Source organism: Acipenser ruthenus, chromosome 25, assembly GCF_902713425.1.
Source record: "Acipenser ruthenus chromosome 25, fAciRut3.2 maternal haplotype, whole genome shotgun sequence".
Taxonomy (NCBI): Eukaryota; Metazoa; Chordata; class Actinopteri; order Acipenseriformes; family Acipenseridae; genus Acipenser; species Acipenser ruthenus.
The window spans coordinates 25,464,823-25,481,325 of NC_081213.1; the positions used below are offsets into that span (position 1 = coordinate 25,464,823).

Genomic DNA, 16,503 nt, shown 5'->3' on the forward strand with positions numbered 1-16,503 from the left:
CAGCAAATATATTGCAAATTCATACTGCCAGATATTACTCAAGTTGTTAAATAAGGATGATCCTGCGATGCAAACATCTTTGGATTTTCCATTGCTTAAGATAGTTACGGTATATCGGAGAGTCAAAAATGCATGCGGCACTGCAAACGTATACATTTCATTTTTATCAAAATCTTCAGCTTTCAATACATTGTGATTATTGCCGGGTTTTTTTCAGCCCATATTGAAACCCTTTAATTAAAGTCCTATTTTTGCATAACAAGCAAAGTGCAAAAGGAAGACTTAACTAGCATGCATCACAATGTATAAAATCTACTGCCCACTCCACTGCCCACTCCATTCCTCCGCAATTGAGGAAATCTTTTATTTTGCAACTGCCAAATTGCATGTAGTTCTGATTACCCCAATGATACTCCCAAGGGAGCAGATATAATTATAGACGGAAATTTGAAAAAAATAATAACCCCTTCGCCTCTCATTTGTTTCGGCTACTGAAGACCCATGATAGTGTTCAGTTCTTTGATTCTACCAGCACATATCGGAGTCATTATTTAAATTATATCTATTTTTTATGCTGGGTTTCAAAATTATATTTGATTGCTCTGCATTCATACGGCTAGTTTGAAGAAAGAAAATGACAATGAGTGGGGGGGTGGGGTGGGGTGGGTGTGGGGCTGCTCTTACAAAGTCATTTACAGTATCCAGACAGATTCTGACTAACAGCATATACCATAAAAAAGGCCTATGAACATATTCAAAAGGCTATACACACCAAGCAATACGTAACAAGGAGGCTGCACTTACTCAAGTGCAAGTTAAAGGCTCTGTGCACTCATGGGGAATGGCTCCAGAAGCCTAACATATTGTCTAAACAGATTGAAATGAATTTACAGAGTCTGCTAACTGCTTTAACACCCCGTCATTTGGTTATTTCAGAGCAGCCTTCCTTTGTTTTGTTGAGAATAATGAATTTAATGGTGGGCTGGATTACACGTGTCCTTCTGCCACCACTAACAAAACAAAGTAAACCGTCCCTTTGTTGTCCTGACAATGCAAGGGAGCATCCGATTTAGTGGGAATTCAATTTACAGCAGAACAGACAGACAACCCAACAAATGCTGTTGCAATTGTCATTTGCTCTTCTATGTGCATCAAGGTGTACATTCATTTGCTCTCAGATTGAAATGGTGGTGATGCTAAATCACTGTCATGGAAGCATCTGGATATGGGTGGTCTGGTAAAGAGTGAGAGGCATCATTTATATGTGGTTTCCTCCCTTTCTCTATTGGCAGACAATAGATGCAGGCATGGACACAGTAACTGGAGCCCCTGCAGGTTACCTGAAGGTCTCTGTAAGCTCCTCTAAACAATAGAGCTCAAACTGGGGAGCTCGTCAGCCAGGCAGCCCAAGGTCTTCAGACACTACAGCAATTACTTACTACTAATTACTGAGTATATTTATTGCAAATGTTAAACATCTGAGAAGTCAACAATATGACACTAAAACAAGCATAACCCACCTCAGCAGTGTCAAAACATAGAGTACTGTTTGTTGTGTAGCAATCTTTATTATTCTTTTTTTAAATGAAAATTAAAAAGTGCTAATGAAAGACTTTAAAATTGCAATATCATTAGCCGTGCTCATTGCACATTAATGGTCAACATGACCAATTTATTTGCTGCAGCACGATTCATTGAACAAACACAAACAATGCTGCGAAACATGCTAACTTTATTATAAAATGTAGCTGCCGAAGCAAGCAGCGTAATATGCAGGACAGAGTGCAAAGGCCAAGGGTCCTTCACACCAAGTGTCTGTCCTTCAGTGAGTCCAACTGTAACTGAGCGCTTATTAATATTAAGGGAGCTGATGTTAAATGACCACCTGGGTACAAAGATCAGTGAAACAAGGATCTTGCCCATCAACTGCAGGCATGGAATGAACAAGTCTTGTAAAGGTCTAAGCCAGTACTTACAGTACATTCATTAACTGAGTTTCAACCTACAGTACAACTAGAGATGGAATTGTAGTCTGCTTCAGGTTAACAATAACATTTACTTATTTATGAGAAAACACTTCTAATATCAATTTGTTTCAAACCAATACAAGATTCAAGCCACTGGCGCTTTTTTCACGATCGCATGTACTTAGAAGTACCTTTAAAAAGTAAAATAAGATAACCTGATTGAATGAAAAAGTGCCCAAGGCATTGGGGAAACTGTGACAAATGAGACAAGCTTTCACATAAGTAAGGAAATGAAGTGCATTTACACAATTCCCTGCCGTGCTATTGCTGCTTTCCAGCTCTCTGTAGCTCCGTCATTTCCTATCCTATCCAGCCATCTTATTTAAATCTGTCAATAGATGTGCAGAGCTTTAGAAAGGGCTAACAGAAAATAGTGTCAAATCTGAGAAACCTGCAGCAATGACAAAGAGCACAGCACCGTCAAATAGAAATTGATCATACAATTCTTCCTCCCCTCAACCCACGGTGCATTGTCCCCTTCTGTTCCAATGGTGCTTTGATTTCAAAGTGAAATAGTGCAGTTTGCTAGAGAGAGATAGTGTATCAGCTTTGGAAATATGGAAGTGGAATTTGAAAAAGCATTACCGGGTATAATGAACCTGCGTGCCCCCACGCATCCTTGTTACAAATTAAATTCTCTAAAAAGAAACTGCAGTTATAGCATTGAATAGAACATCTAGATAGAAGTAAAGGTAACTATAGGCAATCTGCTCATTGCCCAGAGAGTTTGTATAATAATGATAATCCTATTATTCAGCTGAAAGTCAGAACTGGTCTCTGCTTGTTACTGGTGTCATCCACTGTTTTTATTTGAGGTTTCCAGTCCTAAAAACATTTTTAAGAGTTGAGAAAACCAAGGTGAAAAAAAAGCAAAGCAAAACAGACATGGTTTCCTTCCTCCATTTTAAGGAAAGATGTTAATGACGGACTGTTCTTTGTGAGTGACTATTTGATAAATGAACATTTTTAAACATACTCCATACTCCAGTTGCATGAAGTGATTAATGGAGTTCCAGTGGCTGCCTGGGCCCAGCTGTGAAAGGGTGCCTATTGAGATAAAGGGGGCTGGTGACCAAGCCTCCCACCTGGGTACCATGTTCCAGGAAACAAGGATCTCTGATGGTGCTGCTCTACAAGCCCACACTGTGCACTGCAGGCATGAGCATATGTTGTGTGTAAGGTATCTCTTGAGTAATATGTTGTGTGGCAGGTATCTCTTAAGTAATTTGTTTGTGTGTAAGGTATTTTTTATTGTATAGTTTGGACAATAGCATTCAATATTCATAACTGCATCAGCAACACGTCCTCCAAATACACAAGATATTTCAAGGCAGAGGATCTTTACCTATCTTACACATCTTTAGTATCACCATGCACTGTACAGTATATGTTACAAGGTGTATGTTTTATTGTGTAATATTATATTAATACACCACTAGCTGCAGTAGTATATAACAATGTCTATCTTCCATATAGAGCTATAATTGTGTATGCTATCATATATCTTTCATTGTATGTACAGAATGCAGGAAACAATGAAACAGCAAAGATTCTCCATTCCATTCTATTTCTTTTGGCAGAATGATCATTTGACATTATCTCCATATGTACAGATACTGCACGGTTATATAGACATCAACCCAGCAGTGTGCAATACATTTCTAATGCCTGGGGCCCTTCTTTGATAGAAGAAGATGACTATAAAGAGCAACCTGGAAGATTGTTTGACGCTGTTTAGATTTCCTTCCAACTTGCTTGGATAAATCTGAGGCAAAGAGAGAACAAAAGGCTGGAATGATGGTAATCAGGGACTCTCTGGACTGCGAAGGGATGGGCTGCTGGCCTTTACCATCTGCTGCAAACACCCAGCTCTCTTCAGATCAAGAAAATACAAATCTGGCAAACTTCAATCCACATTCAGAATTGTTCACTGTGCATATCTAACTGTGTATTGTCACTAAAATACATCTGGATTGTAAGATGAAAGCATTTTATGTTTTAGACTCTGATTGAACAATAGAAAATAACTATAAAGCATTAGCATGATGGTAACGGCATACAGTAGGACTGCAGTGTACATACAGCAGTAGCTCGCTTGTGCTTCATGAACACAGCCTCTTCTTGTCATTCTTTGTTCTTTACCTACAGAGCCCCTTTCTAACCCTCCGAGCACCCTGAACAGAGCTGTGAGCGAGTTTCAAGCAGGCGTGTAATTGCTGTTATTGTGATACTGAACTGTGACAGCGGCGCTCCACTGCTAACTGATCACTGTGGAGAATGAGACCCGCAGCGTCGCCCCCGGTTACACCTAACAGTGTTCCTCTAAAACAGGAGTGTTGGACGGCTTCATCCCTTCCCAAGCTTCAGCAAACAAACAAAAAAAAAACAACGATACACACCATTTTATTTTTTAAGGGGAACAACAAAATCAATTCCATCTCTGTTAAATTACAAATGGGAATATTATATAGGCAATATTACTGTTTGGTAATCATTTGATTCCTTAGCATTGTTTTTATATCTTCATTGTTTTTAAGCGGAAAGGTGGTCAGATGGGGTTAACAATATTTTACTGAGATTCAAACCAAGCAAAGAGAGGCACCAGATGGCCACACATTGTAATTGCAGTCGAAAGACTCAAAATTTGTGCACAACTCTGTTATACTATTCGCCACAAATCCTTGAACCACAACAAAAGCAAACAATACTGTAAGTGGCAAGTCAGCATGGAATGTTCCACCTACAAAGTTCTACTGCTTGCTGCTCACAGATGCAATTACACTGTATTGATAGCAACTTGTCCAAGCGTAGCTGTTTAGCTTATCAAACCCCTTTCAGCTTCACAGAACACAGACAGCTTTTAAAAACTTGAACAATGGCATCCTGCAGTGGAGCTCTTTGGATTTTGCATTTAAAAAACATAAAAATAAAAAATAGGTCATTGAAAAAGTTTCCATCCAAGTTCCCAGAATGGTAAATCCACAGAGAAGTCAAACAATGATGTAACATTAGTATATTATTTTTAATAAATCAATATACGACAGAAAAATCAAGTGTTTAATCTCAGTGTTTAAATATCTACCATAGACCCCCACTGAAATAAGTCTGTATCTGCTGCTATACTGTATACTGTAGCTACAATTATTTCATCAGAATGGCGATGTTTATATTAATTATATATATATATACACACACACACACCCACACACACGCACACACACGTCTATGCTACCAAGTGGGGTCTATGATTCTCCACCAGCTAGGTGGGCACCATGACTTCCCAACATTTTCTTTAAACAAAATATATATAGAAAATGATGTTTTAAGCTCAACATTGGTAATATGTGTTTAAATAAGAAAAAATATATTTAAAAAAATTAACAACCAAGTGGGGACTTAAACCACGTTTACGCTACAAAGTGGGGTCTTGAGTCACAGCCACTCTGAGTCCTGCTGTTCACAACCATTATACAGACATGTTGCAGATTCATCTTCCTCTTTCTTACAATTCAGCATTTAGTAGTTTTTAAGTTCTAATTCTTTACTCTAGATGATTACACTATGTAACGCAATTTTTGTTCCTGGGTAGTAAGTGTTATTTCCTAATTGCTTATGCCTCAAAAGTATAGAAAATGGCTATTATTCCCCACAAACTTTGCTTTTGTGACCAGGACAGTGATATTTTGAAATTTACCTATTTCCAATGAGAAAACGGGCGAATTTGTGTCTTTTCGTTCACATAAAGTCAGAAAAAAACAACATATGAATCCAAATTAACATGTATTTATACTAAAGTAATACAAAAATGACTACAAAAGATTTAGAAGTGAGTAGTCTTTTTGGTTGGGGTAGTATGGGTTTCTCTCCTCAGCTCCACCTCTAAAATTGTCATCTGGATCTACAAAGTCTTCCTCGCTCTCTGACTTGCTGCTGTCTTCTAAAGACGGCTACTCTCTCTCCGGAGGAGTGGGTACGGGGAGCTCATGGCAGTGTGGCACCGGGGCGATGGATGAAGGAAGGTCCGGATACGTGATAGCAGGTGCATTCTTGCCAGTCTGACGTTTGGAAGGGTCCACCATGCAGAAGTAGCAGTTGCTTGAGTGGTCAGTGGGTTCCTGCCAAATTCTTGGGATAGCGAACTTCATGGCTCTCTTTTCCCCTCTGTACCATCCTACAAAAATACATTTATTTCACCCATGACTAATGTGTAAGAGATTCTCGCAACATTTTTCATATATGATATATTTTTTCAATAACATTGAAAATTGTAAAACATTTTAAAATTAAAAACTTTTACAATTTTAAAAATTAACAAATTTTATAACATAAAATTCCGAGCAACAATTGTCCATCTTACCTTCCAGAGTTTTTTTGCAGTGCTCGCAGGTGAAATGAGGTGCCCAGGGTTTGTCTTGATCCCCGACAGGCATGCCGAAATATGCCTTGTAGGCCTCACACATCTTAGCCGATGCTTCCACGGAGTACTTTTTCGCTCTTGTCTTGATAAATTGGCCGCAGACATAGCAAAATGCTTCTGCCAGATGCTTGCAGCCTCTTGATGCCATCTCAGAAAAATGCAGATATGTATCCACTTAGGCAGCTGGAACTAAACTGAACTGGTGGGCTTAAGGCCCCTGTATTTATACTACTATTTATATTACTGGAAAGTTCTAGAAAGTTCTAGAAGTTACTCCAAGTTTACTCAGCACTGAATCTATCTGGAATGTTCTGGAAAATTAGGTATATTTCAAAATATCACTGTCCTCGTCACAAAAGCAAAGTTTGTGGGGAATAATAGCCATTTTCTATACTTTTGAGGCATAAGCAATTAGGAAATAACACTTACTACCCAGGAACAAAAAACAAAAAATTGTTACACGGTGTTATGAGAATGTTTTAAAAAGCTAATTATAACCATAAGATTACTTATACTTAATTTAAGCTAATTTTTATCATACTAAATATCAATATATAAATATCATATTTAATATTGAAATTATAATATTTACATAACATATAATTAAATTAACGTATTTTAAAATTATAAGTCTATATTAAAAAAAAAATCAAAATGGAGAAAGAAATTCATATTTTTGAAACCTGAAAGATATACATTTAATATAAAAACAGTGTGAACTTGGCTCACAGACTTGGTTTCATAATTAATCAACTTTTAACTAGCACTTGAATTGAGCTTATTATCATACACCAGCTATCTCAGGAGAAACAATATGGAAACATGAGAGTTTTGGGATGATGTGTTTTTATTATATTACCTCGACCTTGATTTAACTATTATGTATTTCACCAGATTCCTTATTAGATGCAGTACTTTCATCACAGGTTACAGTGCACCAAATGATCACATGGCGTTTATTTGCACCAGCACATTAGTAGCAGTTCAGTATGAATCTGATCATATTTTTGAATGCAGTGCACTAATCAACATTCACATGTGCCTCAGCTTCCCAGAACTCGTATTGACAGTAAAGCTTTTTGATTGCTGCCTGAATGACTGCTTAGGGCTTTACTCCCTCTAGTGGTCTATTCAAAAGCCCTCAGTATTGACTTAAGTATTGATGAACAAAAGCATTCAGACAGCAATCAGTGACTGAATTCACTTTTAAATACATTTTAGTTTTAAAAAATGCTGGTTATCCACTAAGGTCTGTTTTTTGCAATATTTTGTCTAATTGTTTAAATTAATTTCATGAATCAAAACACAGATTGCGCCTTTCAGCTTAGTTACCTGCCCTCCAAACAAAATATAGCAGGATAAATCAGTCTAAGAAAAAAACGTTTTTATCATCTTCATGATTTCCATTACACGAGAGTAGATGTTAAAACTTCATGCTGATTTGAACTCGGCTCTCGCCAAGATAAGCACCAACTAAGACGTAGCTTTACAGTAAACTAATGTGATCCATATGTGTCTCCATCCATTTACGTTTCCTTCCATATGATGATGTAGATATCCCTCTGTCTGGTGTTAATGGCTGAAGTGTAATGCTGGCTCCAGGGATCAGCTTATTTTGCCTCCCTGGCGCATCAGCACACACAACGGCTGCGATGCTGGCTCCGGGGATCAACCACAGTGCGGCCTCCCCAGCGCATCAGCATGACAACCGTCTGGATTGAGCTAAGTAGGGTACATCTCTGGGGTTTTCAAGTGGGCACCTTCCATCCTCAGTGTTTCGTCGACTAGCCCACGACACCTCAAGAGGGCTCGACGGTGAGTCTGGCGTCCCAGCATCACCCCCCTCCGTCCCCCACTCAACTCAGCCCAGCTTACTTACCTGTGTAATATTTAAATACAAGTTTTACTATGTAATAGATGTGCTTTATGTAAATTCTAGAAGGTTGATCTTTGTACTGATACATTATACAGAAATAACTGTATTGTTTTTTAAATACTCTTTCTTTGTCTATACAGTTCAAACATGAGACTTCCCAAACCGCACTTGGAATTCAGAAGTTAGAGCTGGAGATAACTGTGCTGTACAGGTTAAGATCCATTGCATATTTATATCAATAGATTTTTTTTCTACAACTTAACAGGCGGAATTAAACTGCATGTCAGAAAACAAACACGATCATCATCATTATTTTTCTTTAAACTGGTTTAAAAAAAAAATGAAACTACTCCACACTCACAAATAAAGCACTACACCAAAAAAAAAAAAAAAAAAAAAGTTCACTGTAATTCATTCCAAGAAAAGCAGGATTTTAATTCGCTTGATCGCTTTGTTGAAATCTGGCCATGAATTCCAGTAATAACAGGAAGGATCAAGATTAAGGCAGGATTCTGAAATCCTGTGTGGAAATGACATGGCTGTTTTGAAGTTTGATAATTTCAGGGTTTACTGAGGGTGCATGACTAATCTGCGAGGGCAGGGTGGCAGGTGACATGATAATATAATTCAAACCAGGAGCCAAAGTGTGTTGTTAATGGCCAGCAAACTCCTATTTTAAAGCTTAATTCCCAGTTGCCGTGAAGGTACAGTTTAAAAACATTTAAATAAAAAGGTAAGCACAAACAACAGTCATTGCACCATTTATTCAGAATCAACAGTTGTCAGTAGTTAACAGGCATATAACAGACACAATAGAAAGTGAAAGTACAGTCCCAGGCAGAAATATCAGGCATTTATGGTTAGAAATGATCAAATGCTTTTAAAAGTAGTATGTGCATTTAAAAGTTTGGCCAAGTATATTGACGTCCAAAGTGAATCCATGCAGGAGAGGACAGGAGAGATCCCTCATTGCAGGAATAGGGAGGAGAGGACAGGAGAGATCCCTCATTGCAGGAATAGGGAGGAGTGGAGAGAGGCGGGGCTTAGAGGAGTGTCAGTCACAGCTCAGCGAGTGACCTCGTGCTTCATGTTATCTCGAAGAAGGGCTACTAGATCCGGAAGGTGGACAACAGAACTGATGAAGGACATTATCATCCCTGTCAAAGAGGTGAAATGGAGATAGCGGTTTTCAAAAGAAATCGATTTTTAAGCATGTGCCATTCCAAGCCTTCTGCAAAGCTTAAGAAATGTAACTCCAGCATCATGAATGGTATCACGTGTAAAACAGATTTGTGAAAAAAACACCTTTGTTACAATGGGTAGATATATTTATATTTTCAAATAGAACAGTACAACCACAACTAGAAAGGAAATTGATTTCGCTTGGAAAAATTATTTAATGGCATAGGAATTTATGAGCAACCAAAACTGACAGAAGAATCAAAACGTTGACTGGGTTGAAAGCACTGCAACAAAGCACTCGTTTGGATTGAACCCTCTTTTACCCATTTATCCAGACTTTGTACAGAGCTTGCTTCCATATCATCCTGTCTTTGCCTTTTGTTCTTAATGAATCAATTCATGTTCACCACAGCTGTAATATAACTAACTAGATGCTGAGCTTACAGTGTATGGTTCACTACATTGAACCACACCAGTGAGCCAAAACTTTTTAATAGACCGTTTTTTAAACTGGCGAACAACTTAAGAAAAACTACACAGATGGTCACCAAATCTGATTTGCAAAAACCTCCAATTCTTATAATTTGACAAATATGTCTGAATCTATAACATTCATACTGAAAAAAAAACACAACAACTACATATTCCTTGCTTTTGTGTGTATTACGTATTATATAATATATGCTGAAATGATGAACCTTGTTGATTCTTACAGTTTCAGTTGGTAGGCACTGAATTTCCAGTTAAATAACACTACTGTTTAACTTTACAGTGTAACGTAACGTTAGAGCTGCCTTGACAATTAAAAATGCATTTCAAGCTCATAAGCCATTCTAAACAGATGCCAAGCCAGCCGCGCTGACACTGAAATTGTCTGTTGCTGAAACATTCAAACACAACACAGTTAGCTTGTACAGCACCACATGGATCTGAAAATCCAATAAGAAACATTTGTAGGACAGGCCACAATAATGCATTAAGGTATATTAATATTCCAGGCCGTTCACTAACTGTGGGCTGCCAAGCTGCCTAATTGTAGAAATAGATGATGATTTTTGTGAATTTGGCTAAAAAAAATATATAAATAAAAATTCATAAATCAACTATTTAAGATCTGAAGTCATTAAACTGAAGCTGTGGCTCTAACCTCTTCAAAGATATGTCACTGCTAAAAGGCATATCAAATCACTACATTATTTTTTTGCCTGAAGTGGAGTAACTGTCAGAAAAAACTGATTAAGATAAATGATAATGTAATGTGTGGGATTAATATATTTTTTGGTTTGTTCGTTTTGCATTTGACATGAAACAAACTGGGGTTAACCTTAAATTAGCAGTAAAGCACATTTGAAGTGCACATTCTTTTCAGCATCATGCGAACATCTTTTTTTTTTATATGATGGAGACTAGAGGACTCCAGTACTCGTTATCAAGGCTGTGTGATTCATGCAGTCTCTGCCCTGCTGTGTGTTGATGTCTTTGCCTCTATATATGCAGATTCAGTTAATCTAAGACAGGCAGCAGCAGCTTTGATCTCCGACACAGTATTTTATTTATTTTTTTATTCTGCCAGAGCATGTGGCGCAGCCATTATAAAAAGAGACTTTATAATTAAATCAATTACATACAATGAGTAAAGGCACAATAATAGCACCTTTGAATTATGTATGTGCTGTTTACATGTATGTTGTCAACTCTGTGCTGAAATGTGTAATTATTGTAAGAGCAGGCAATTAATGCACTGCTTGTTATTAAAACAACATCTATTAAAACAATAGTGATTCTTTTGGAATGTAGACACTTTAGGAAGAATATGGATGTTCTTTATACTTCAGGCAGATACCGTGTATCAAAACACGGATCACAGCTTTTTCTTTCATACATCTTTGTTCTACCCAGGTACAACTGGGATATGAAAATGGATGTCAACCCTTCTCATCTCTCATTCAGCCTGTCATTTCGTCTGTTTTCTGCTGAAGTTAGGGGCTACATCTCTGGGGTTGGTGACTTGAAGGGGAAAAAAAAACATACCTAGACAGCTGCCAAGATAAAGTATAATTGGATCTATTGATTAAATCTTGCCTAGTTTGATAATAGTTGTATTAAATAAATAACACAACATCCATCCTGTATCCCAGGGAACAATTTTCCAGCTCTAATGGACATGTGGATGGAAATCAAGAGGGCCCAAAGCAGAATGCATGAGTCACGATTCCTCAACCCAATCAGCAACGCACTGCAGGGTCACTTCAGGCACTTCAGTTTAGACTTTAATAAGCACATTTTATCTTTAGTACATATTTCATGTTTAGGTGGGCTTCAGTTACCACTAACTTCAGATAGAGAATAATCTTTTAGGATTAAGATGCAACCTTCCTTTCCTCGTGTCTGTTGCAGTCGTAGCTATTGATTTCGGAATCAGTTAAATTGAACCATTGAAAGAATTTGTTAAATAGTTCAAATGCAATTCATAAAAAGGTGGCTTTGTTTTTGGCTAACAGCTCCAAATCTGACGAGTTCAGAAACTGACAGACACATTTTTCTTTTAACTATCATCAAAAAGCCCCTGGCAAAGGTCACCAGTCTGTGAATATTAAATGAGGTTTCACATGGCTTGAAATCTTTTAAGCCGCATGAGGTTCAGCTAACATTTTGTTTTATATGTGTGGTACCATACATACTGTTCAAGATATTCTTTTTTTTTTTTTTAAATGTATGTTCCCATGTTATAAACAGACTTCTAAAATGAACCCTAACATTAATGTATTAGCTACCCTGTGACACTGTATGTATTTGTAAAGTAATCAAATTCCAAGATCTGGCTCAAAAAATAGATTGGAGGGAATTGGTGAAACGGGTATCAGATACAACAGGCTGCACTATTTAAGTTTATTATTTAAAATGACTCGAGTATAAGTTTGGCAGAATTCACGCCAGTGTTTTGATAAATGTTGCTATAACTGCATTTCTTTCCAAATCTGTTGAGAGCTGAGTGGTTGAAGAACAAGCACTTCAGTTGTTAAAAAAATTGTATTAAATATTTTGCCTAAAAAGTGAAATAGCTTAAAAATACTGGATACTGACATGAAAACAAATCTGTTCAAGAACTGCTGTTTTTCACACAAAGCCACAGTGCCAGCTTTTAACAATACAAGTGCTGATACGTTTTAATTATCACTCTTACTTTAGTTACTGGCATTTGGTATCTAGATTGTCGCTGATATTGTAAACCATTCATGTGCTGGAATTACATAATGTAGGAGTACAGAATAGAAGGTGCACAGACTGACGCAAATATTAAGCATTACCCATGCATTAAGAAGACAGGTATGGTATCAATACTGTTAACAAGCAAGCCATTTTAGCGCCATTACATTCTAAAAATTACATTATACCAGCATAGTAACCAGAATGAAAGTCAAAGAGCGGACATTTTGATGGCTCGGTAATTGTGCCCTGACATCAGTTTGCAATTGTGTGTTCTTTGCATTTTTTTTTTTTCAGTTTAGTTTTGAGTTTCATTTCAAACAGGAAGGTGATGTCACACCCTTTTTCCAACCCCCCCCCCCCCCCCCCAGCCCCTTCGTTTCCTCATTCCGAAACATGTTTAACAGCAAAGCAGCTTGACGATAGTGGGACCTTAGAAAGCCACCAAAATGTAATTTATTCTGTGTTTCCTATATGATCAATGACATGCAACACTACCAAACAGCTTCCTAAAATGAAGCTCTCCAGAATGTATTTGTTCATTATTTTTAAATTCCCAGTAACAGAATGAAAGCTGAAAAACATCAGCAGTATCTTGCATCACAACAGCATTTTGGCTCACATGCAAGTGAATTTCCTTTTCTTTGGTATTGCCGAATAAATTCCTAGATATAGAGACAACACATGCAAAAACACATGTAGAAAATATTCCGCACTCACAGCAGTGACTACGCTACCCTGTGGTCTACCTCAACACAGGTAAGTGGGTGACCATGACTCCACTTACCTGTACTCAGAATATGTGGCAGGGACTGTTAGATGGGTATTGTACAATGGAGCGGGACAGCAATACTGGTGCAAAGTATTTATAGACCTACGACACAAGGAAAAACATAGTCAAAGACCAAGCGTCTTGAAAGGGGCTTTTTATGTGAAAAACCAATGAACCCTTCCGCCTTCATGCAGTTACATGCTCATGGCTTTAATTTGGAGACCTCATTTGTACTCTTGGATATTTATTAAAATAAAAGGCTTTAGGTTAAAAACCACTTTTCTAGGATAAATAACTCTGCACCAGTGAGCTGTTTCAAATGATAGTGTTAGAGCTGTTTTTAAATGAGATATTTTCATGTTTTCAGAAAAAATAAAAGGTAATGAAATGAAATGTTATCAATTTGGACACTAATTACTTGACATAAAAGTAAATCATTCGACACTGAAAAAAGAACCTGGCAATTCTCTTTGGCATCATTTCCCTTTCTTTATGTGTTTAAGAATATATCAGGAGATAACACTTGACAAGCAATGTATGCATTATGTACTATTGTTCATGAGATTATGATCTCTTTATTAGATGCAGTACTTGAAGGGTACAGCAGTTAAAATGTACTGAGTAGAAATACCCTCTTGTTCATGTGATTTAAGAGGGCAATAAATAGTAATACTGAAAATCTAGGAACCTTTTGAGCAGGTCTGTGTAACATGGCAGAGGGTGGACGCGAACCGGCGACCTTGTGCACCGCAAGAGGATGATACTTAAAATGTTGATAACTCTGCCAATTTTTGTGTCGTGATGATTGAAGGCATGCTGCATCGGCAGCAACTTTCAGAAATTAGATGTGGATATATTCAGATAAATAGTGCAAACGTTTCTTATGTTCCTTTGAAAGATTTGCAGTGAAACAACAATCCAGGTAATACGCTGCGCATGCGTTTAAAGCGGTCCCTGAAGACTAGCTGACACAGAGCAGGTCATTATATCCTTACCAGTAAACAGGGAGCTAAGGGATATGCATTTGCTTGAATTCCAGCCTGTGACCTTCAGACTTGTGCTTATTGGGCCTTTCTATACACCATATACAACTGTGTTTCTGTTCAAGAAAGCCATAGTACAGGAAACTACTGTTCCAATAATCAGGAAAAAAAAAGGTTTGTGTTATTTTGAAAATTCCAATATCATCTGAATAAAACACCAGCATATTTTAACTGTTAATTCTTCAAATTCTTAAAAATATCAAAACAGCTAAGTCATGTGCCATACAAGTTATATTTTTATTTTATTTATTAAATTAATGTATTCAGACATTCAATAAGATGTAAATCCAATGCCTTTTTAGATGAATTAATGTCTCGGGTCAAGACAGGTAAAAAGCATACAGAAATCAAGCAAACACTACAAAATAAGTGTCAATTTCTCCATCAAAACTATATGGATTGATCCATTTCTGTCAGCTGTCAGTCGTAATTGGGTCTGATAGAGTCCCAGTTCAGCTTATTTTGCTGCTAATGGAAACAAGAGGCTTCAATTCAGTGAAGGCCTGCATCCTTGGACTGTGTGACCATGAGAGGGGAAAGTCAACGCCCTCTGCTCCATAGTCCTACAATACCAACCTGGAAAACTGGGTAGAAACAGAACCGCAGTGGAAATGATATACTTGAAAAGTGTTACTATCCCAGACTAGCTAAAAAACAGAAAAAAAGCAGAGAGACAGCACCCTTTTAATAGGTGCACAATGTAGTACTTACATTAAATACGAAACCTAGTACCTGCCAAATCCACACAGTAGGACGCTGTGACAATATGAAACAAGCACACTGTTAAACAACCATAGGTCTATAAAAGCCTATAAAATATGTGAAATGTTTTCAATACACCAGCACCTTGTCCTTGACTGAGATACGCCCCTGAGATTAAAATTCTGTCTTAAAGGCATGTAGTTGGGCATTTCTAAAATGGTTTACAGTATTATGAAACAGTCATAATTTATTGACTAGCAAATAAAATACTCAAATAAAATTAAGTAGCTACATTTTGAGTTACCTGGCAGGCAGACAGGGAGTTGCGTACATGGAAATGATAAGATAGAGCGCAAGCAAAAAAACAACATTGGGGGGAGAGAGAGAGAGAGATCTCAACAGCGGCTGTCCAGATCCTTTTTGTTTCTGCTGTCATAAAGCACAGTAAAATTATTATCATTAATGAGTAGAATCACTTCATCAACAAAAAACCCACCTTTGCCAGTTTTTCAACTCTGCCTTCACCCAGAAATAAATTATTACTATGAAATACCGTGTGTCGGAGCACATTACAATACTTGTTTATTAACATTACTATGCAGTTTGACAGGTTACCTGTTATTCAGTAATACGGCAGATGCAAGAATATGCTGTTTTCGAAGATTAGGATTTATTTGTCAGTTCTGGTAATTAACTCTCTTGCAATCCCTGCTTGGGATGCACTGAGGATAGTAAAGACTGCCTTCCCCACTATTAAACATATATTCTTGACCAGTGATTGTTATTAAACACAATGTAACACTGAGCAATGTACATGCAGAATGGTTCTGTGTTTCTTAGAACATTCAGCCGCAACTACACGCTGAAGGGCTACAGTATTCTGCATCATGCACGGAGACCCGTCAAGTGAAAAGAGCACACCAGCATCTTGTATAAGCTTTCTCTGGACGAGAGACGAAAGGACTGTTTTAAGCCTCTGGGTACTGCCTCATAACAACGGCCTGATGTTTTTTTCCTTAAATACCCCTGCTATTCTATGATGTCACAATCACTACACCAAGCATGTCAACCTTTACCTCTGGCTACATGTGCACATGCATTTAGCTCCAAGGAGCAAATATGACAACTCGTACGAAGATACAAGTAGTGCATGTATTCTCGCTCGCTGAAATCCTAACCTGTGAAAATGACACACGGGCTGCTTAATTATTGTAGGAGCTGTTTTTTTAATGAAGAAAAAACAAGTCAAATCACATTTTTAGATATATTCCATTTAA

General features: G+C 37.5%; 1 protein-coding gene across 4 annotated transcripts in view; it reads right to left on the bottom strand.

Moving 5' to 3' along the window:
• The window catches only part of LOC117971357 (IQ motif and SEC7 domain-containing protein 1-like), a 161,294-nt gene that overhangs the window by 77,463 nt on the left and 67,328 nt on the right, over nucleotides 1-16,503 (bottom strand). The window lies entirely within an intron of this gene.